The sequence below is a fragment of the Triturus cristatus genome, chromosome 7 (assembly GCF_964204655.1).
Source record: "Triturus cristatus chromosome 7, aTriCri1.1, whole genome shotgun sequence".
NCBI classification, from domain to species: domain Eukaryota; kingdom Metazoa; phylum Chordata; class Amphibia; order Caudata; family Salamandridae; genus Triturus; species Triturus cristatus.
The window spans coordinates 836,886,887-836,911,521 of NC_140590.1; the positions used below are offsets into that span (position 1 = coordinate 836,886,887).

Consider the following 24,635-nt stretch of genomic DNA (forward strand, 5'->3'; position numbering starts at 1 on the left):
TATCTGACTTTATTTCATGTAGTCTGATGCTCATGTAAAACGCTCTGATGCCCTGGCCCAGACTTGTGCTATATAAAACTACAAAAAGAAAATCTGTTCTCTTGGAGACATAAGGAGGAGTATGTTCACGAAGTAAAGTCCCAGATTAGTGTGTAACCTGATTGATGTCAACAGATTTACAGAAGTGCTCCCCTTCTGAAGAAATTAGTGATAACGGGGCACATGCATCTAAAAACTATTTTGCGATTCCTTAATAGCGATTTTTAAGAAATCGCTATTACGGAATCGCAAAAGTGAATGCATCAAAAAATTCTCTATAATTTAGCGATTCAGTAAAAATCACTATTCTCAATAGCGATTTCACTTTTACCGAATCAGTAATAGCAAATTCGCTATTACAGAATCGCTACTAGCGAGTTACTCATATTGCTGCATTGGGATGACATCACAACCAGGAAATGAATCAGTGAATGCACACACCTGTTCACAGAGGGATTCAGAGGATGAGGCAGAGTGGTGTAACTCAACAGGAAGAAGCTGTGTTTGGAGCAGAAGCAGTGAGAAAACAACAGCATGGCCACAGAAAATGGAAAAAATAAAGGAGGAGGCAGGAAAAGAAAGCTAAAATTTAGTGAAAAAGAACTTGAAATCCTCATTGAGGAATTGGTGTTGAACCACGACAAGCTTTTTGGAAAACTATCCCTGCAGGTTGCAGAGTCAGTCAAAAGGAAAATTTGGCTGGCAATCCAAGCAAAGGTTAATGCTGTGGGGGTAACACAGCGTGCAATCTCAGACCTGCGCAAAAGATGGTACGACCTGCGCAGCCGAGCTAAAGAGAGGGTGGCTGAAAGACTAGCAGCTTAAAAGAAAACTGGAGGGGGGCCATCTCCCGAACGTGCAAACACACCACTGGAGGACATGGTTGAATCCGCACTGCAGCCAGAGGCAGTCGTTGGGATAAAACAGATCGACACCGCTGAACAGGCGGGTACCTCCCAAGGTAAGATCACTGCTAAACATATTTCAATGTTAAATGTAACTAAAATAGCACCAAATGATCATCCTGCGTAGTGTAGCACACCTGAGTCCAGTCCACGTTTTACTTGCAACACCCAAATGCACTGTGGGAGTTGTATACAGACAAATGTAGGGGCAAGGCAAGGAGGGACCAACACAGCTTTAGTGCAGTAGAGAACAGCAAGGAAGTGACTAAAGTAGACTTTGTCCAAAACAGAAGTTAATTTATTAGACATTTGCATGCGCTATGTCACAAACATGTGCAGAAAATAAATGACTGATCTTGCACTGTTTAAAATCACAGATGCAGCAGCGCAGGAGAGTGACGTGGCTGACGTCCACGAGTCAGAGGGACCAGTGGAACAGTCTGAGGAGGGACCGGAAGTGTCAACATCCTCACACATACCTGCTCCCACTTGTTGCAGGCGAATAGTCCCACCATTGACTGCTTCGGACAGTGATAAAGAGAGTCACACAGGGACTCCCACACAGCAGGTTGGCAACACACCACCACCACCAACTGAGGTACCTTTGCGGCGCCGTTCCATCCCGTTCAACATGCGAAGGCCCAGGGCAATCCTGACATCTGCAGAGGACAATGGGGCACCTCCCTGGAGTGGGCTTGAGGGCAAGATGCTGAGGGTCCAGCGCCTGGAAGGAAGGAACATGAGGATTATGCAGAGCCAACTGGGGACAATGGCAACACACATGGGGGACATATATGACTGCCTGAGAGAGCTTACCACTGCGGTAGTTGAAGGGCACAGGGCTAACACGGAAAACCTAGCCAGTGTTGCGACAGCTATGCACGAGTTGTGCAGGGTCATCTAGGGTGACCACGCCTCCCATGGCAGGAGGCATCACAGTTTGATCGGGCGCCTGGACGGGTACACCAGGGAAATCAATAGGCTGATTTCAACTACAGCTTAGCTTTTCAGGCGTGCTGTCAGTATGCAGGTGGAGATGAGCCACTGCTGCGGGGATGTGGCCAGGGGCCTCATCAAGGTCACTAATGCAGTGGAACAGCTCCAGACTGCTGCAGCCAGTGGAAACAATGTGCTTGCAGAGGGGACAGTGAGGAGGCCTCCAGCCTCAGCAGCCTACTGGTACCTGTGACAAATCCCAAGAGGCGCAGTACCAGGAGCAACTTCGACACAGAAGGCTCAATAAGGGATATGGCTGAGCCTACTGAGAGGGCCACGGCAGTGCGTGGCCAGAAGAAGTAGACATATGGATAGGGACAAATCTGGTACGGTAACCAGAATCTTGTAAATAGTTCCCACTGAAGTTTTTGTGCCAAGGCAATGACATTTAATTGTCTGTACTCACACTGCACTTGTCTGCACATGGTATGTGTGCATTAACACAACCACACAATTTTCACAATAAACCTTTGAGCACATACTGTGTTGTTTCGTGATTAACCACCTTAAAAATAATGTGTGATTTCTGCCCACCTCCGTCTCCCCTCTGCTGCATTTGGACCGCATGCCGCTTGTAGTGGTTGTCTTGGCTGGTAAACAACGTTTACCACTGAACTTTTTCCCCGCAGGGAATCACAACGCGGTTGTTACAACGACCGTGTTGTGATTCTGCATACCATTACCCCGCAAGTCGGAACAACGACTTGCGGAGGGGGTGGGGGAGGTGTCGGATTTAAAATCCAACACCTTTCCTAGTGTCCGCAGAGACTGGAGTTGAAATAGTAAATTATACTATTCCAACATCCAGCGCCCCCCCCTCCGTAAGTCTTTGTTCCATCTTGTGGAGTAATGGTTTGCGGAATCACAACGCGGTCGTTGTAATGACCGCGTTGTGATTCCCTGCTGGGAAAAAGACGGCGGGATGACGACATAGATTCCTACCTCAGGCTCACTGTCAGAGTCTTCCAGGGAATTGCCTCTATTAGTGGCTATGTTGTGCAGCATGGCTCATGTAGCGACTATTTTGCAGCAAGTCTCCGGCCTATTCTGTAATGCACCCCCAGTTTTGTGGAGGCAGTGGAACCTAGATTTTAGTAAACCAAATATCCTCACAATCACGTTGCGTGGGGAGATGTGTGCCTCATTATATCGCAGCTCACTTAGGGCCTCATGTAGGTGGGCTTGCATTTACCACTTCATAAATACCGAATCATACCGATTCGGTATTTATGAAGTGGTAAATGCAATGTAGGTAATGAGTCGGTAAATAATACCGATTCGGAAAAATTTGGTAATTACCGAATCGGTATTTACCGATTCGGTAATGAGGCATTCCTTCCCATTGATGGGAAGGTATGCCTCATTACCGAATCGGTAAATACCGATTCGGTAATGGGGGAGCACATGCAAGGGTGGCAGGGTGTCACATTGACACCCTGTTGCACCCCTGATTCGGCCATGTGTGCACATGTGGCACACATACATGCCCTAAGGGCATGTATGTCTGCCACATTGCACACTTCTAAGCGCTATCAAAATGCTTTTACACATCCATTCATTATTTACAACCAACTATTAGTTGGTGGTAAATACCGACTCCAAACAACACCCACACACTCCCCCTACATCTCATTCCTGTATTCGGAATTTAACGAATCGGTAAAATTACCGATTCGGTAATTTTACCGATTCGGTAATTTACCGAATACAGAAATGAGCCCCCTACATGTCACAAGCCTAAATACCGGTCGGTAACGGTATAATTACCGAAAATCGGCCGTTACCGACCGGTATTCGGCTACGTACATGAGGCCCTCAGTGTAGTAGGATTGAGATAGGGAGTCATGATGAAAGAATGCACCGCGTATGCGCTATCACCTACAGGATGTAATGAGAAAATACATTAGTCACTGCTATGTGTCACCATGGCAGACAGGTGTGCAAGAGAGTATTACATATGTTTACCAAGCAAATATCCTTCGCCAAACTCCCCCGCAATTGGTCGTCTGTGTATGCCACTATGCCGGAAGATGTAGGTGTCATGTGCACTGCCAGGGTAACTAGCCACTATGTCTGTGATAATGTTTTTAGAATTGCAGATTACTTGAATATTCAATGATTGGTAAGATTTCCGGTTGCAGTAAATGTACTCATTTACTGAAGGTGGGCAAATGGCTTCATGTCACCCATCAATGCAACCAATGACATGTGGGAAATGGGCAACATGATAAAAATCTAATTTAGTTTGCAGCAATTCCTGTGGTGTTGTGTGGAACCTGATGTGGTGGTGTATCCTCTGCAACATGACATCAAGGAATCCATTAAAAAAATTGTGATAGGGCACTTTTACCTCCAGCTGAAGCAATTACTCCCTGGAAGCTCCCTGAAGCTAGGAGATGCAGTGAACAGAGGACCTGCACGTGAGTGGGGATGGCATGTGTCCTGTGAGTCTTACGCTGCAGTATTGGGTCCAATTCAGCTATGAGCTCATAGATTGTGTCTGCATTCAGCCTGTATTTGTCATAAATCTCTTCCTCCGTCTGCCCTAGCAAAGTAACGAGCACTCTGAAAACGCGCTCCAGTATCCTCATTCTTCCCTGTGCTGCTGCTCTTAGCCTCATCCTCCTTGCCATGACGTAGAGCGCTGCCATTGTGAAGCATCCGGATGCCTTCAGGGACTGTTTAAGTAGTTTACTGATGATTTGCACCTGATTTCTTCCATTTGAATTGGTTACTGCCTGATGTGATTTGTTCTTATTTAAGAATTGCTAATTGCAAATTTTTAACAAGTTCGGCATTTGCGAATGTTTAATGCATTGGGTTTGCGATTTCTTATTAGCGATTACTTAATACTGAATCGCTTTTACTGATTCACTATTTAGGTAATCGTTATATTTTGCGAATTTTGGAGATATTCTGCGAATGGGCTTCATTCATTGAAGTGAGCTATTTTGCGATCGCAAACGGACTTTTTTACTGATTCACAACGTTTGCGATCCCAATTTAGCTTGATGCATGTGCCCCAACATCCCTTCCCTAGACCAGGGTTTTACAGTGGGCCAGGTTCAGCTGGTGCTCAGCACTGGCAGTTTTAAAAAGCAGGTGCTGAGACGGGTCCCTATCGGGCTCTCCATTCTTACCCTCACCTGCACCTTGCAAAAAAACCTCAACTCAGTGGCAGTGGCACTCATCACTGGCCTTATATGTCACTGTGAAGAGCCTCCTTTGTTAAGCATGCTGCCACAGTCCGGAGCTATTTGGAAGGTCTGATCACCTGATAGTGATCTGAAAGCGCACGCCCTGGAATCCGCGGTTGGGCAGGAGGGGTGAAGCAGTGGCGTAACAAAACTTGAGGTTGGGAACCCTGCAAAGTACATGGTGAGGCCCCCATCTGGGCTCACTCAGGAACTCTCGGGCCAGGTTACTGTACGGAGGGGGTCCCCATGAGCTTGCCCCACCGCCCCGAACTGCGGTGACCTTTGTTACGCCACTGTGGTGAAGGCCAAAGTTCAGGCTCTTAATGTAACAGGTCTACAGTGTTAAAGTCGCTGCATGGGCTCCTGCTGCCCAGCATTAGCAGCTTCTAGACATTTTTCAAGCCCACAATAAACAAAAGTAAATATTTTACAGAGTTTGATTTAACATTCTTAATTGAGAGTTACTGGTATTTCACAGTTTCATAGTTTCAGTATTGACGCACTTTCAATATTATTCACAACAATCATGGTTGTTACTCATTTAGCTTATGGAGCTAACGACGATTGACAAAGCCAATAGTACTAGCTTGTTTCAGGTGTAATGTCAGTTGTTGTATCTGGATGTAATAATGGCAGCCACGGCTGCTGCAGGTAAGAGCCGTGGGGTGTTCTGGGGGGGACTTTGAGAGATGACCATGAGGGAAAATTAATTATTTATTTAATTTCCCCTTGTGGCCCCACTGCTCTTACCTGCAGGGGCCGTGGCTGAATAATGGAAAGCGGCAGCAAAATACCAGTCGGGCGACACATTTTGGTAAGCACCGATTTTTAGGGTATGTGTTTAAGTGACGCCAATTGATTACATAAGAGACAGCTCCCACCACCCACCCCCTAAAGTTTATTAATCCCACCGAAAGCCCTGCCCTAGACCAATGCTAGGTTTGCGAAAAAGTATACGTCGCCGGGGCTTCTCCGCTGTCATCATCCCTGCCGGCTCTTAGCGGGAAGACAGGCTTTTCCCAGGGACCCCATCACCAGAGTATTCCCCACGTGACCAGTTAACATCTGTTTCAACTTCAGTCCATTTTTTGGTACTTAAATCTATGGCTTCCCAGAGACTGGAAAGGTCAGACCTCTGGATCCAAACTACAAAACACAAGGGAGGCAACTGACTCACTTACTTTTCTCCGTGTGACATCGAACATTCAAGCATTCCTACAGCGCAGAAAACGTGCTCAAATAGCCCATAGGAAAAGAAAGTGGCACGCGCGGCCTTGAAATGCGAAAACAGTAATTATGCAACATGCAAAGCCAACTGAGTATTGATCTGACATTAAAATAAACAGCAATACTTCAGTATGAATTACTTTATATAACTAGTCTTCTGAGAATAAATATTTTTTACTTTTTTATACAAAATATATTCTGACTAATTGAATCTAGGACAACCCTTTTGAAATATAAAACTACAATAGAAGGAACACCCAGACCCTTCTGAGTCACTACTGAAGTGTAACGGGCACATATTCATGAATTTGTTTATTTAGGCACTTTCTGGCACATGCATCAACAATGCCATTTGCGATTCCTTATTAGCGAAAAATAAGGATTCGCTAATAAGGAATAGCAAAAGGCTATGCATGTAGAAATCGCTTACAAAATAGCGATTTCTAAACATTCCTTAATTGCGACTCGCAAATTGCGAGTCGCAATTAAGGAATACCTCCCCATTCATTCCTATGGGCCTGGAGGCCCATAGGAATGAATGGGAAGATATTCTCAATTTGCGATTCTCAATTAGAGAATCGCAAATTGCTCATGCAATTTCAAGGTTGCCAGGGTGTCAAAAGGACACCCTGTTGCACCCCTGAAATCTGCATATGAGTACATCTTGCACACACGGCATGTGTGTGTGTAAAATGGAACTTTGAAAAATGCACTTTAGTGCATTTTTCAAAGTTTTTGCAAATTACCATGAAGTTCAACTTCATGGTAATTTGCTCCCCCTATTAGCGAAATCGCTAATATTTTTACTTTCATGCATTGCATTTAAGGAATCTCAATTTGAGATTCCTTAAATGCAATCGCAATTTAAGTAATCGCTATTTAGAGATTACTTAAATTGCGATTTTTGAATTTGGGATGATGCATCCCAAATGCAAAAACACCGGTCGCAAAGGGGCAGATTCTGAGAATCTGCCCGTTTGCGACCGGTTTTTGCTTTGATGCATGTGGGCCTTACTCTTTCTGTCTTCTTTTGCCATAAATGAGGGCAAACAGCCATCACCTAACCTAACAATAAGAGTTTCTTGGCGCTTTACAGGGGAGGGAGGGCATGCTGCCCCTTCCACACATTGATGAATTCAGCTGGTCTGATCCTCTCATGCATACATCACTGGTGCAACCAACCTCTCCTGCTCTGTGTGTTTTCCGCCTTCGTTCGGACACCTGAGTCCTCGAGATTTGTGTAGAGACTCTTGTCTCTCAGTACTGCAGAACAATCCACAGAGACTTGCACACTGTATTGTTGTCTAAATCGTGGCACACATCTAACACATCTTCCCATAGAATAACCCTTGCTTCACAAGTCACGTTACCAAAGCTGAGCCAAGGATTCATTACAGGAAAACCATTTCACCTTTGTAGTATTGGGCAGTGGTACTGTCCAACAGCCCTCCTCCTTACATGGCTTGACAGCAGTGTAGATCTTAAGTGTGTATTTTGCATGATTTACACAGCTTTTGCAGGCAAGAACTACAGCTTCTTACAACGAAGTAAGGGGCATATTAGCAAGTAAGGGCGATAATTATCGCCCGAGCCAAGTATCGGGAGTTTTGTTATCGCCTCCTTTCCCTGATAATTTTCGGCTTCTTACCGACGTATTATCAACACGTCTGTGAGAGGCGATAGTGTCAGGGAAAGGGCGCGATAATTCCCGCTAAGAGGAGATAGGTTTTCAGGCAATAGCTTGCCATCGGCAGCGATGGCGCTCAGACATCAAAGAGATACTTGACACGGGCGATAATTATCGCCCTTACTTGTTAATATGCCCTATACCTCTTTGGTGTCTGTGGGTCTTCTGATGGGGATCTGGCTTTAGTCAGGTTTTTAGCAGGTGTTAAAAACCTGCGTACATCGGAGGTTAGCGCAAATTATTGTATCACGGGATATCTTTGATAATACATCGAAGTGCTGTTAGCGATCTTCACCATGAAATTCAGGTCAGTAACGCCTACCTTGCATGTCATTAGCGCTACATATCGCTGACATGCAAGGCGATGAAAAAAACGGCAGCTAACGCCGGAAAGCATGCGCTAATGCATGTTAGCGCAGGCTTGCTAATAGGGCGATAAAATTATTGCCGCTTTATCGGCAAAAAGTGCCGCTAAAGCGGCGATAATTCCCTTGATAATATGCCCCTAAGTTTCAAAAATAGATCTAGACAGATCTCGATCTGCCTGTCTGGATGGCTACAGCTCTCTGGGAGCTGTGCATGGAAAGCAGTGATGCTGTCTGTAAAAAATGAGGGTTGCTGGTTGGGAGGTGAAACCTTACTTAAGACTCAACCCCAATCCTTGTCAGGGTGAAGCTACAAGCAAACCAAAAGTGAACCTGGGTTTAACCCTCTGGTATCTTGGCCTGTGATGCTGGTAATTTTAGCAGGGAGGTGGCGAATGGGACACATACACACACATACATACTCACAACCACACATTCACACATGCGCACACACACATCCATTGACAACACTCACTCCCATATATTCTTACATACATGCACACATGCACACATAACATTAAAAAAACAGAATCACACTTCCCTGCTGCATCTCTGCCTCAGAGGTCCTAGGAGGGTTGGGACTGCTGCTTTCTCTCATTGGTTGATGTCACGCAATGAATAGAGGTAGCAATTCCTCCTCATCACAGAGAGGAATGGGGTAAGTGAGAGTTGCTGACCCCACTCTGTGACAAGGTGTCACTGATTGGCACTCAGCCCTGGGCACTTCAGGGCTTAAAACCGAAGTGCCGAGGTCTGAGGCAATCAGTGATGCCCCCCCTCGTAATGAGGAGGAGGGCCTTGAGTTACTTTGCCAGGCTGAAGAGGTCACACCCACAGGAGATGTTACATCTTCAGTCCGGCAAAGTTTAGCTCAGGCAAGACCCAGCACATTTAGCTCATGTCTTGCTCCTGGATTCCTGACCTTAACAAGAAGTGTGTCTGTCAGGCTGATCTTTGCTCAGTCTGACAGACACTCTTCTTCTTGGGCAAAACGTTAAGGGGTGTGGCCCTTAACTCCGTAAGGATGAACTGTTGGGCTAAGATTGGAACAGAGCAGTAACAATTAGCTTAAAATCAATGTGCAAAGTATTTGTGCAACACTTCAGACACTACTAAAATTAAAACAATACACAAAAAGGGTCCCACACCAAATTAGAAAAACAGAGTAGGTTTTAATGAATAAAACAGGACCAAAATGTCAAAAATCCAATCAGTAAATCCAGAGGTATGTAATTTTAAAGATTAAAAAGAAAATAGTGCCCAAAAAAGCCCAAAGCGCCACATGCGGCTATATGGTCGTGTAAGACCGGGGGAAAAGTCACAAGGACAGGCCGACTACAATGGAGTGCAGGATGAATGCAAGGACCAGGTTAGTCCCATTGAAAAGTTACCTTTTCAGTCCTCCACAAAGAGTCCTGTTCGCAGCAGAGCAACTGCAAGCAAGATCCTTTGTTATCATGAACGGTCACTGTTGCTTTGCAATGGCGCTCCCTGAAAGAGGTCGATGTTGTAGCATGATGGGTCAGGCTGATGGAACTTTATGTTGGTGGACTGTGTGAATGACAATATTTCTTCACCAATGTGCCCATTTGTGACTGGGAAGAGCCCAAGAATTTTCATTCAGCCTCTCTGAGGCCCCCCGAGGGTCCACTTGGCACCACTTGGAGGTCAGAGGCTGGATCTGGGTGCTGGTTCAGGAGGTTGTGAGCTTGTTATGTCCCGGTCGTCCTGAACAGAAGGCCCTCATACTAGACCTGGGAGTCCTGGGATCAGGTGCAGGTCCAATCCTTATGACTCAGGCAGGGGGCAATTGGGTAGCAGGGCAACAATCCAGCAAGGCAGCAATCCAACAAGGCAGCATTCCTGCAAGACAGCAGTCCAGCAGAGTGGTTGACGTTTCAGCAGCAGAACACTCCTTCTTCCTAGCAGAGTCTCCACAGGTCCAGAAGTGTACTGAAGAGTTGGTGTCTGAGGTCCAATAGTTATACCTGATTCCTCCTTTGAAGTGTGAGGAGATTTTAGAGATTTCTCTTTGACATGCACAGGTTTCTTGCCTTCCCTGCTATGGCTCCAGACTAACTACAATGGGTATGCAGCCCTTTGTGTGGAGGCAGGTCACAGACTATTCAAGTGTAAGTACGGCTGTGACCTGCTCCGCCCTCCCATCCTGCCAGTCATTGCCCATCTAGAAACATCAAAGTTTATTGTGGGTGTCTAGGAGAAATGCACAAACCCAAAATGCCAACTAGACCCAGTTATGTGACCAGTGACAGACGAAGGCACTAAATGGCAAAGGCAAGAAAATGCTAACTTTCTAAAACATGCATTTTCAAAATTTTAATGTATAATCTGACTTCACTATGAGAGAAGATTTTGCATTAGCATTCTAAAGTCACCAAACATAAACTGTGTACCTGTTCCCATTTGGAAGTTACAGATTATGAAATGTAATAAGGTAACTCCAATATTATCCTATCGGAGAGGTAGGCCTTGCAGTAGTAAATAACACATTTCTGTGTTTTTCACTACCAGGACATGTAACACTTAAAGGCGCATGTCCAACTTTTTAAATACACTGCACACTGCCCTCTGGGCTGTCCAGGGCCTACCCTAGGGGTGACTTATATGTATTAAACTGAAGGTTTGGACCAGGCAAAAGGTTTATTTTGCCAGGTCAAAATGGCAGTTTGAAACTGCATGCATAGACTGCAATGGCTGGCCTGAGCGAGGTTTACAATGGTAGTGAAGTGGGTGGTACAACAAGTGCTTCAAGCCCACTAGTAGCATTTAATTTACAGGCCCTGGGTACATGTAGTACAGCTTTACTAGGGACTTATCAGTAAATTAACTATGACAATTAAGTGTAAGCCAATTCTACAATTTTTAGAGGAGTTAGTACAAGCACTGTGGCATTTGTTAGCCGTGGAAATGTGCACTGAGTCCTAAGGCCAATAAAAACAAATTTAGCAAAAAAGAAGAATGGATGGAGGGTAAAGGCAAAAGGCATGGAAATGATCCAACAGAGAGGGTCAGGACCAACACTGTCCATGATGGTGAAGAATCCTGCATTAGAAATGCAGTAATAGCTTATTAAGATACAAATCAGGCCAGGCTTTCCACCATTAGAAAGAGGATGACCCTGAAAAAGAGGAGACAGAATTGATGAAGTGAACATTCACTTTTCTCAAACCCATCTGTAAACAGCAGTGAGTCCCAGATTCAGCATTAAGCAGGATGGAGCTGAGGACAAGGAGATTCATCTAGCTAGCTCATTTGCAAAGACGGCAGGGAAGGAAAAATAGCTTTTGAAGAAAAAAGGTAGGCTTATGAATTAAAAATATGGGCAAGAGCTCACACCTAGGGGAGTTGCCAAATCAATTTACCAGTGGACAGTTATTAGCATTTTCAGACCAGTCTGTAACAAGATGATAAGAAGTGGAGGTTCACATTATTCTATTCTGGGATGTGGGAAAAGCAACAGAAACAGCATCCCAGACAGTCCAAACAACTTTACATGGATGGGAGGCCACAGGCTGCCTCTGGAAACTAGGGGTTCAGGTGGAGGAAACCCACACTTTAATGTCTCCAGACCCCAAGTGTGTGCTGAACTTCTCACTGTTACACTAAAAGAGAGCTATATGATTAACAAGAAAAAAATCATTGTAATATGGAAACCAAGACGATAGCTAATATGAGTTTGGTTACTGAGTGTCGCCCCTTAAGAATAGAGGCAAGGAGTTCTCCCAAACTTCCTTGGACTGGTAGGAAATTGACCCCGAGGGCCAGACGAAGGTGCCAGAAAATACTAAGAGGTGCCTAGTGAAGGCCGTACTGAATATGGTTCTTATGACTGCACATGAATATGGTTCTAATGACTGCAGATGTCTACCAATCTGAACATGGAAAAGGAAAAGCTGATAGATTAGAGACTGACCAGCACTGGTCAAACTTTTGGGGTAATCAGTTTCGACAATAATGAGCCTTACAGCACCTTGGTCTTTACAGGGTGAGGTAATTGCCCAGACGAGAATCTGCGCAGGTATGGTGGATAAATACATTCTTAGCAATGATTTGCTGAGTTCTTGGATTGTATACAGTGAGAGTTAAAACCCAGATTGTGTTTCAGAGGAACCCTGAAAGCACATGCCATGAGAGTAGGGTCCAGGAACTAATTCGGAAGTGAAAAACTGTTAAGTAAAAGGCAGACTCGACTTGCAGTGGTGAGATCAGTGGTCCATGTCTTACCTTCTTGCTCAGACGAGGAAACTAATGTCGCAGCTGCCACTTCTGGTTTAGAGATGCTCCCTGTGCTGTCTATAGCACAGTTTACAGGAGAGTCATTCAGGCTCACTAAGGCTAACACGTTGCCAGTGGCTGTGGGAGAAAGATCAGTAACTGCTCTATTTACTGCATGCACTGTGGTGGCATGAGTTGTCCTGTAATTCAGATGGGGACAGTAGAGTGAGTTACAGACCCTATTGGAATTATGTGATCTGTGGTACCTCAGCAGATCTGATTTCTTTCATCCTAAGACTCCAGTTAATAATTACAAGATATGTCCTTTATTATCATCATTTAATTATTGTTTATTTTGATCCACTTTTGATTATCTTTCCTCCCAAATACTTATTCAATATTGATTGATTGGTTGACTGATTGATTGGCTGTTATTTGTAAGAGCAAACTGGTAGGCTCCATGGTGTGGGAGAATCTCTTTTCCTCTCTCTGGTACTGTGCAAAGTTAAAGCACAGAAGATGCAGAAGACGTTTAGATCCCAAACATAAGGTTCTAGAAGGAAGATAATGAACAAAGAGTTTCAATATAAATATAGGCGAGTCAGCCTATGACACACAGGACAGCAAATTACCAAAAGCACAATACACCAATGATTCAGAATCCAGTGTTGTATAATGCAAGCTTCAGAAACATGTCTAATTTTCTCAGCCCACAGAGAAGCAAGATGGTTAGGCTTCAATTTCACTGTTATTTGTTTATGGTGCAGGGCGAATGAACTAAATAGAGGACTTTTCCATTATGAATCAAAGACAAAATTAAGGCTCAGGTGATGGTCACATGCTGTGGTCCTTCTTGAGCATAAATGAAATAGTTTTGATCTTGGAGAATGGATGAGGAAGCTCACACATATATAAAGGCTGAGTGTGCTTCCAGAGCAAAGAATTTCGAATGACCACTACAACTCTGGTATTTTCTAAATTAATTTAAAAAATGTTTACCACTTACTAAAGAATGACGTCAAGACAGTCAGCAAGACATGTAATTCAGTTTGAAGACAGCTGTGCCAGATGGATGATCAGACCTGTGCCATTTACTTAAGATAGACTATTATGACCAAAGGATCTGGTTTCACCCATTAGAGGGAACAACCTAGGGGACACCAAAGGTAAACAAGCAACAGAAAAGGGGAAATTGCATTGTCTGAGATTAGCCTATCAAATATGATGAGAATAGCTGAAGAGCCATTCCACTGATCACCACTGAGGCGGATCAGGATAGTATGGTCTACAGTGTGGAATACCCTTTAAAGGTCCAGCTCGACCATTCCAGCCATCTCACCAGAATCTTGACTTATTCGTTGCTCTCCCTGAGCAGTCACCAGAACGATTTCATTCATTATGCCCAAATGAAAACTACTTGGTGTTTGATCAGGGAAGTTAGATGCATGTAAGGGATCTGAAAGTTCTTCTTGATAAAATTGTCCCAGTGATTTTAGCAACTGTAAGCAGGAGAGTGATGGGTTAGTAATAGTCAATTTCCTGAATGATAACAGGTGCTTATTTACAGGATAGCCTTGCCGCTTAAGGAATGTTTCCAAAGTTAAGCCCAGGATGGGCATCTCATTGCTGTGAGCTGAGTCACTCTTGTGCTAGCTCCCTTCATAGTACTGAAGGTTTGTGGAATGGGAACCATGGCCTAAAGAATCCACATACAAACAAATAATGGCAGTGACATATAGTGAGTTTTCTTGCTGTGTGGGCGTATGCATTTTCCTTTCCCATGACTGCCATACATTGCAAGAAGGACCGGAGAGTGAAATTCAGTGACAGTCACACTGGCCGAATTAGGGAGGGACAACCATCACTCTGATCTGGTGGCTCTTTGGTGAATGAGCTGCCAGGTCAGTGGCTATACACTGGAGCCAGTGGAGGGTCAGCAGTGCTTCCCCCGACTCTAAATCGAGCGGGGACACCATCAGTTTGGCAGGTTGGGATCCTGCCAAGTTACTGTGGTGCTCCTTCTCCACCAAACTCTTAATTCGCCTTGAGAAATTTCCCTTGAGAATTCAACATAATGATCAGCAGTATGCCAATCTCTTTAGATACAGGTAACTTCTTCAACCTTTCTGCAGTTTTGGACAAGTGAGAAGATAACAATGCTTTGACAAGCCTTAAATTCTTCCATGACATCCAGTACAAAAAAGAACTGTCATACATATTTAATTACCAACAGTTGAAGAAAATCCACCCTTCCCTAATAATGCAGGGCACTTTTTGGTTAATATAGTCCCCTCTTTCTCAAAGAAGTTCAGTACTCAAATGTTCCGTTAAACTCAATAATACATCCATGTTCTTGCAAGTCTGCAGTCCGCCCAGTGATTCAGCATGACAACTCCTTATAAAGGTTGTTTTGTAGCCTTCGGTTATCAACACTCCAACTTTCACTGAAAATAAATTAGTCTCCTAAACTTTCAAATCTGAAATGTTCACCTTCACACTAGAAATCTGGATGTACTTCTGCGGACCCAACCAGTTCATCCTCGAAAGTACAGAGAAACATATGTCAGTGGTCATTATTATCATTAACATGCTATAAGTTTCATGTCAGGATTATGTCACTCACCCCATTATCTTAGATATATGTAAACATACTTCAACCTAGCGTTCACATAGTGGCCCTAGGTTATAAAGTGTTGTGTCCACCCTCACTATTGGCACAGACATTATGTCCAAAGCTTAATGGAATCCCAGATCTCACCTGAAGTATTACTACCACTTACCACTCCTCATTCTCAGGTTTAATAAAGGGTCCACTCAATGCACTCTGGGCTTCCAGACTCTGAATAGCAGAGGAATGACCACGGGCCACTATATATTTACAAAGTTTAACCATGGAGCATTTCCTCTTTGATCAAACTGAATGACTCTGGATTTATGTTTCACAAATATCTCTGTCATCCCTGCCTTTTAAGTGATTCAGTGGTCTCGTCAATGTCTTTGGCATTTGATCATGTCTACTGATGTAACCTAAAAGCACTGTACCATTGGCTAATGGGATGCATTCCTGGAGTTGGTTAAGAGGGAATAGATGGAGAATGCCCCATATAGAAGGAATTGGAACCTTGAGAAAGGACAAAAGTTGTGCTCCAGCAGCAGTGTGGTGAAGTTGCAACAGCAGCTAGGTACAATGATGTCATACACGTTCACTTGGGAGTATGGGAGTATGGGAGTGACAGTTTCATATATGCAGGAACTTCAATCACGAAAATATAAAAACTTATTATTATCGTCTTCCATGTCGGAAAGCCTTAAAAACCCACATTTGTGATACTTTTTGGGTTATCTAATCATCTAGGGACTTCTCGGGTTTTTGTCTCCCTGCGTATCATTTTGATTTTGGATTTTATGTGTAAGGTGTATGGGCAAATCCAAAGATGTACACTGATTTCTTTGCTGCAGTCCTAGAACTACAACTAACAATGTTGATGTCACAGGAAGGTGTATTACTATTATAGGATTAGTGGTTTCTTTGGGAGGGTGACAGACAACTGGTCCTTAACAGGATAAAGATACTTCGGGCCTGATTTAGTGTTTAGTAGCAGGGTTACGCCTTCACAATGTGAATGATAACCCATCCACCCTATTACAAGTGCATTATATCATATGGTACTTATAATAAAGTGAATAGGATATTTTTCATGCTTTGATGTAGTAACCCATCCACCAAACTCTAAATCAGGCACATTGTTGGGTGTATTTTAGGAAATAAATGATGCACAGCTAAGATTGACATAGATCCAAAGAAGAGGCATCATGAAAATGAACCAGACACAAGCCACAGACAAACCAACAGCTCTCTCTTCAGGTTCACCTCCATGAGGCTTCAGGTGCAGCAGAATGATAATATGATTAGGCCAGATGGAAAATTCCAGCACCCCAAATCCCTATCCCAGACCACCTGTATGTAAGAATAGCAGATCCCAAAGCCCTTGACTTGTCCACTGAGATGATATTTGGTGTAACTGTGTTTATGGCACCCTCTTTTACAGTTTGTTACACAGATACATTTAGTCCTCTCAACAGCGGTTACCTTTTTACTCTGTTAAGGCTAGTAACCTGACTCGATGCACTTGAGCACTCTTTGGCGCTGCTCCACATAGTATCACACTAAATTTTGCAAACAAGAAAGTTAACACTTTTTGTGGTAACAAACATGCAGTAATTCTCAGTATTGCGTTACTTGCTTTGTCTCTGCTCTGTGATTCATGTGGTATGGGATCAGAAAAAGTGTACCTGTGGTTCATGGAGACAAGGAGTAGTTATGGTGATTTTTAACAAGTTAATCAATCAATCAATCATTCAGGATTTCTAGAGCACGGCTTCTTCATCTGTGAGGGTTTTGAGGCACTGTCGGATTGTGCTGCTTGTTCTCCTATTGGTTGAACATCCAGGTCTTCTTGAGGTCGTTTCCTAAGAGTGATGGTGAGGCTCTGAGGTGCAGAGGGAGGTTGTTTGAGGTCCTGGCCATCAGATGGAAGAAGGAGCGGCCTCCGTTGGTCCAGCGGATGTGATGGGTGAAAGCCAGGGTGAGGGCTCTGGAACGGAGTTTCCTGGTGGGTTGTTGAAAAATCGTGTTGGTCAAGGTATGCCGGTCCTTCCTTGTGCAGTGCCTTGTATGCGTTGGTGAGTAGCTTGTACTGGCATCTCTTTATGGCTGGTAGCCCGTGGAGTTTCCTGAGGTGAGGTATTATGTGCGTGCATCTGGGGAAGTAGATGATGAGTCTGGCTGCTGTATTCTGGATTGTCTGAAGTTTCTTCATGAGTTGGGCTGTTATTCCTACATAGAGGGAGTTACCATAGTCTGCTGGTGATGGAAGCCTGTGTGATAGTTCGCCTGACGTTGGTCAGAAGGCATCTAAAAAGCTTCCTGAGCATTTGGAGCATGAGGAAGCAGGCAGTGGAGACGGCGAGATTTGCTTTTTCATGGATAGCTAGCTGTTGAGGATGATGCTGAGGTTGTGGGCGTGTTCTGTGGGTATCGGAGTTGGGCACCGTTCCAGTGCAAAAGCAAACGTTTGCTCACCTCTGTGCTAGAAAGAAATAACTGTCTCAAACATTAAACACTTCGGGGCATATTCCCAAGGACTTATCGCAGAGTTAGCGGCACTTTATCGCAGCCAAAGAGGCAATAAATGTATCGCCCTATTCACAAGCTGGTGCTAACAGCCCATATCACCACTTTTCCTACGATAGCACCCGCAAAAAACATCACCACGGATGACACCGGCAACTAACACTAATGAGATGCAGAGTAGGCGTTCCTGTGCAAAAAGCCGCAACAACAACACTGTGCAACATTCTCAACAACCAGCCAGATCGGCGATAAGATCACAAAACATGCAATAAGGTGCATTAGCAGCAGGGATTTAACACCTGCTCCTACCTGGTGTTAAGTTGGATGGCTACTTGCAGTATGAAAGGGAGCCCCGCCCACAGCCACACCTGAAGAACAACAGATGCCATGGATCTACTGATCATGCAGCTCGGACACCCAAGAGGGCCACAACACCCACCACCACCCTCCCTCTTGCCCCCTCAGACAAAGATATTTCACATCAAATTTACGATATCATGAACAAACAATTCGCCTGATGTCGCACAACAACTATTTGGAAGAGTCATGGCGGGTCTTCTCTGGACAATTTGTAAGTCACAGCCCGCAAGACAAAATTCAAGATAAGAAGGTGTATCATGCGTTCATCAAAGGACAGAGAGAGAGAGAGAGAAAGAGAGAGAGCAAGAAAGTGAGAGAGAGAAAGAGAGAAAGGAAGAGAGGGAGAGAGAGAAAAGAAGAGAGAGAGAGAGAGAGAGAGAGAGAGAAAGAGAGAAGAGAGAGAGAGAGAGAGAGAGAGAGAGAGAGAGAGAGAGAGAGAGAGAGAGAGAGAGAGAGAGAGAGAGAGAGAAAGGGAGAGAGAGAGAGAGAGAGAGAGAGAGAGAGAGAGAGAGAAGAGAGAGAAAAAGAGGGAGAGAGAGAGAGAGAACGAGAGAGAGAGATAGAGAGAAAGAGATAGAGAGAGAGAAAGAGAGGGAGAGAGGGAGGGAGCGAGAAAGAGAGAAAGAGAAAGAGAGTGAAAGAGAGGGAGAGAGAGAGACAGTGAAAGGAAGAGAGGGAGAGGGAGAGAAAGTGCCGACACTGTGCACCCAGGCCTCACTGCTCACCTGCTGCTACAGGTGTTTCTCCAACCACGTGCCAGAATACACTGCTGTTCATCAGGTCCCTTACCTGAAAAAGAGTCCAGATTTATGAATGGCAAAGTTAATATCATTGCACACACCATCCTTGCGTGCGCGCCCCTGTGCCCACAGGCTGCTGCACCCCAGCCCCTCCCGCCGCCCAGCGGTGATTGCCCGCCCCTGCGCACCCAGGCCTCACTGCTAACCTTTGAAGAGGGCCCACTATGTGCCGGTGCAAGCTCCAAGCCCGGGGCCCACGACTTTGGCAGCCTCCATATCATGCAGCCCCGCACCGCGGGCCACAGGGTCACACACGTGATTCTGGGTCTTGATTTCGCAATGGCAGAGATCATATCAGTGCACACGGCCTCATCGCAGGCTGCACACCCGCCCAGCTCTTTAGGTGCCACTAACTCTGTGAACCGCGTGGCAACAGCATGTGGCGGTAGGCCCACGCTGCCCGTTGACTCAGGCCTACACTGCGGTCCAGCAGGGCTCACACAGATCCTTACCAGTCCGGACCGCCCGGACATTGCATCATCACAGGCTGAACACCCGCTCAGCACCTAAGGTTCCCCTACCTCAGTGCACCGAAAGTCACCATCCCGTGGCGGTAGACCCGTGCCGGCCTCAGTGTATCCGGTGCCACCAAGTCTGTTCAACGCAAGTCTTGGACCCTTTATGATTGAGTCTCGTGATATGCCAGGCGGACGCAGCCATGTCAACTCCGGCAGTGGGGAAAAACTGGGATACATAGCGTCGTCATCCCCCCCTTTATACGTAAGCCGAGTGGGCTGGCTCGGTGTATGCCAGGCCAGTGTAGGGGTGTGAATAATTATTCCTGGGCCCTGGGCGTGGTTCATTTATGGACTGGACAGGTAACCAACTGATGCGTGTGTCCCTGTCGCAGTGTCGGCGCCACACGGCCCGCAATCGACAATGTTGCAACGTCGCATGCACACGGAGGGCGGCTGCGCACGAAGGGACTGCACACAAAGGGACTGCACAAGGAGCGCAAGTCCGCTCGGGCTCTTGGCTCATACATGCCAACTGTTGTGTGTGAATCGCTATTGGTGCACCATAAGCCTAAGGCCTAGCCTCAATTGCAAAGTGAAAGCCACATCATATTTCCAGAAGGTAAGCAGTAGTCAGACTAACATAAGGAATTAAAGGATCTTTGTCTCAATACACAAGGCGGAAGGACATCTGCACCTCTGACCTTGGTCTTGCATGCGGCAGGCATCCCCTGAGAGAGATACCATGGCAGATGATGACGACTCCCACACTACAGACAGCGCTAATGAAAGACCAACGTATCCACACCCCACACACAGAAGCCCTTGCTCGAGGTACTCTTGCATGGAATGCCCTTGACACTTACGTACACATCAACCCATACGTACAGACGTTGCACACATATACGACTCATTGGTCCGAGCTGTGGCATATCATCCACATAACTGCCGCAGGTCAGAAGAATGCCGGTTCTATGTGAGCCACCAACGCAAGGGCAGAACATCCAGGGCACATGCACAACGCCTGTCATGTGGAACTGTACCATGTCTGAATGCTGCCAGTTAGTGTCTGATGCATTGGTCTGCATGTTGTGGCCTTTGTCTTGCTCGTACTGACACGCACATGCTAATTAAGTCTACGCAACTTCACTATTGTTCAACTGTGATGAGTGTTGATTAGAATGACAAATCTTGTGCCTCAATGAGCATTGTCTGTACAGTTAGGGACTAACTGATGCATGTCACTTAGGGGTGAGTCCCTATTGCCAGCTCGACCTCTGTGAGCCAGATATTGTGGTTGGGATAGTTGCTGATAGACCTGTGCTCTTGCGTGCCTTCAGCAATGTGAGTATGGTGTCCAACTTCTTGCCATGTGGATCAATATGATCCATCACTACAGGCTGTGTCCACCCAGTTGAGTGTGGGTAGGTATACGAAGAGACGTTCTGTTGTCAAATGTGATGGTGGACACTACTGTAGGCCTGCCAACTACTTTGACATTTCACACACAGCCCTATTTCTAACATTGCGTGGGGCAAAGTTGTGAAATTGCGCGATTGTTGTTTTAGAGCAATGAGGCCATAGCTAGTGCACACATTCCCAGTCATCTCACTGCCTCTGTGTGTCACTGTCACACATGAGCACTGCTTTTATTTCTCAGGGTGTACCTTTGTTTGCAACCAATGTCCTTACATTCATCTTTACTTTCATACTTGATCAATTATGGACATGACACATCTTTGTGATATTGAATGATTTATTCACATTCGGTGGAGTGTCAGTGCAGGAGCAGTACATGGCCATGCAAACCCCACATTACATTGTAGCCCAGTGGAGGGCCAGCCAGAGTCATTTAGGGAGTGACAAGTACATCGGAAGAGGAAGAGTACAGTCCGCAGCCTGATTGCTGTGTCATTGTTAAACAGACAAAATATGGCAGTCCATGTCGAGGTCCAAGGTGAATGTCGCAGAGTGTTTTGGGGGACAGCGGGAGGTGTTGTTACAGGGCATGATGCAGAGGGCAGAACAAAGCTGAAACAGGGAATATGGCAAAGAAGATTGCTACTGGGTCCTTCTTAATACACATGTGGAATCACCCCCATCTTTGTCCTCTATGTCATCTGTCTGACATGTGGGTGCTGATGTTTGGTCTGCATCACTGTGTGCCACTGACACATCAGGGGCCGGAGATATGTGTGTGGAAGTACCAGCAGCATTCATCAGCGACTGCCTTAGTGGCAGCAATGCGATGATGAGGATCTGCAGGGCATGGAAGATACCAACAACTTTTCGCTGGTGTGCATCATGGCAGCCATTCTTTCCACATGCATCCACTCCATGTTCTCCATTGTCCTCAGCATCTGTGCCAACTCTCGGCTGATATCGCTGAGGCCACTCTGACTGGACAGTTGTTCTCCTCTCAGAGGCATGACACCAGCGGTGCGGGGCATGGATTGTTGAACATCATGGAGCGAACTGTGGGTGTCCGTTAGGGAGTGTAAGTGGTCACTGATGTGACTTAGACACCCACGTATGTCATCTAGTTTGGCTGCCATGTGGTCAAACCCCACCCGCACCTGTTCAGCCACCTCGTTCTGGCAGTACACCTGGCCTTGGAATGCGATGTGTTTTTCGGTGAGGTGCTGAGAGCCAGCCGTGGTGGTGGGTGCTTCCTGCTATGTGGTCTGTGCAGGGGGTGGGGGTCTCCTCGATGAAGGTGGGCTGCCCTGCTCCTGGAGATGGGTTGCGGTAGCTGTCCATGAGCTGTTGGAGGGCGTCGGTGTTGAAGGTGGGGAAGACCTCCTCGTCATCAGTGAAGAGTTGTTGGATTTGCTCTGCAGGAGGTGTTGATTGTCCCTCTGCAATGTGAATGGGAGATGCAGTTTAACATTGTGTTGACATGTATGTTGACGCATTGTTCAAGTTTACATACAGACTGCATGACAATATACATTGTGACTGTTTGGGAGGAGCTGACTATTTGATGCGGGACAGTGGACATTTGAACTACATCACGGATGTGAGGTTGTACACGTACATTATCATCTAACAGTTTCCTGCTATGCCAGATGTGATTGGCCAGTTTCTACGCAGAAGCGGAACCAGTTGTGTACTCTGTTCTGTGGTGAGTGTTGCACTTTGCCCCACATTTTCGTCAATGTTGATGTGCTGTTATTGCTATGTGTGTGTGCTGCATTGTGGAAGAGTCGTCCCTGCAGTTGTGATGTGGCTGCCCATTATCCCTTTCATGCGGTTTTCCTTTGACTTCTGTGCTTCTGCAGTGGGTAATTTTGACTCTTGTTCGGATCTTGTACTCTTGGGCATGTTTTATCCGCAGATGTGTTGTTGACGTCAGGGTTGTTTGTGCACGTGGATGTGTCAGAGTGTGACCTGCTCCTTTCCGGATGTGTTCCACGCTGAGCCACCTCCTGTGTTGTGGCGTGCACAATGTCATGATAATTGGACTGCAGCCATGCTATTTGTCATGCAGTGTCACTTGCATTGTCAGTGTGGCTCACAGACACGCAGCTTTGCAGGATTTAACATGTGTGCATGTGTTGGTTGTGAGATTGGTGCTGTGTGGGGAAGGACCCCTTTGTGCCCATAGTGGACAGGGGTCTACTTGCTGTTTGTATGTGTGCTGCAGTGTGCCAAGGGGATGAGGGACATAATCCAGAGTCATTGTGGGTGTGCAGTGTGCTTTACTTGATTGTGAATGTGTGCCATTGTGCCCATCTCCCCCCGTCCCCAGGCCCTGTTCGGTACTCACCCTGGTGCTGTTGTGTCAGGTCATGTAGATCAGGGTCCGGACCCCCAACTCCTGCCACCGTCTCCCCACTGATGACTGTGGACACCATTTTCTCCATCTCATCCAGCTCCTGGTGTTCCGCTGGACTGCCACCTCCAGTCTGCATTGCTGTCTGATGGTTCTCAGCGAGTTTCTTGGTTTTGCGCTTCGCGTCATTCCAGCACCTCTTGACCTCTCCAATCGTCCTCCTCCTCACTCCAACTGCATTCGCCTTGTCCAGGATGTCCTGCCATATTGCATTTTTATTTTCCAATAACACATTGGAGGTGACAAACAGTTGTTGGTGATGTCCTATCACCTCCTTGATGATGATCCTGTTTTCCTGCGGACTGACCCTTGTCTTCCTCGTCTTCTTCTCCTTGCCCTTCCATGCCCCGAGGTCCCAGGGTGGTCCTCCTGGGGGCTTGTTGGGTTCTGGTCGTCCTCTGTACTTGCTCCAGATTCCTCAATGGTGCTATGCAGTTTAAATTATTTTGTTTGTGTTGTTCGGTGCTTTTATAATCATTTTCACACATGACATGTGGGAATTGCTGGCCTGTTGCTGGTTATCGCTGATTTTTGTATCGCAATTGGCCACATCGCAAATTGTTCCCCTTCGTGTTACGCTTGCAAATGAACAGCATTCATGTGCACATTTTTACACCGCACGCTGTTCTGTACCAACTCTTTTGTTCCCAATAACTTTTTTGCATGTTTCACATTAGAGGTATTTACCTCGTCACTTGTGGTTAAAGTCTCTTTGCTCACCGAATGGTTTAGTTACCTATGGCGCAATAACTCATTCAATGTCAATTCTTATCTTTTAAGCCAGTTACTTCTACGCATCTGTTGAGAAGCTGGTGTTTATTTATTTATTTTTAAAGTCTTATACAGCGTGGACTTTACTCAAAGGCGTTAGAGCTCTTTACAATAGTAACGAAACATAGAATGAGAGTAATAAGTTACATAAGTTACAAATATTGAGCAACGGTATGTGAACAGGGCCTGGCAATAGGGACAGAAAATCACACGAGAATTATCAGTTATGCAAGTTATACATTTTAAGTGACAGAATTTGAACAGGTATGAGGCTGAATGAAGTGTAATATAAAATTGATGCAGATAGGAAACATTCCTGCCAAGGCTAATTGCACACTTTAAGTCTGAGAGGGCTTGGTATGAAGAAGAAATATTAATTGAAACGTCATTCAAAAAGAAGGCCTCTTGGTTCGAATGTAAAGATTGTCCGTGGTGCTTAAGGTCGGAGGTAAAGAGTTCCAAGTTCTGGTAGCATAGCACTTCCAGAAAAGGATTGAGCCATACCTTTTTGCTTTTTAAAGGTTGCGGATGGAAGGGGCTTGGCTTCCGCTTTCCGAGATGCTCTGATCCCACCAGGTTTCCGTAGCAGGCAGGTGTGGAGATGGAAGGGTCTGTGAGTGACGCAACC

General features: G+C 45.7%; 1 long non-coding RNA gene across 1 annotated transcript in view; it reads right to left on the bottom strand.

Annotated features, from left to right (window-relative positions):
- Positions 1-1,253: 1,253 nt before the first annotated feature.
- The window catches only part of LOC146810690 (uncharacterized), a 28,664-nt gene continuing 5,282 nt past the window's right edge, over positions 1,254-24,635 (bottom strand). The window contains exons 2-3 of the long non-coding RNA XR_014965716.1: positions 18,872-18,935; positions 1,254-1,668 (exon numbers count right to left, since the gene is read on the bottom strand). This is a non-coding gene — a long non-coding RNA (uncharacterized LOC146810690). The remainder of the gene's footprint in view (positions 1,669-18,871; positions 18,936-24,635) is intronic.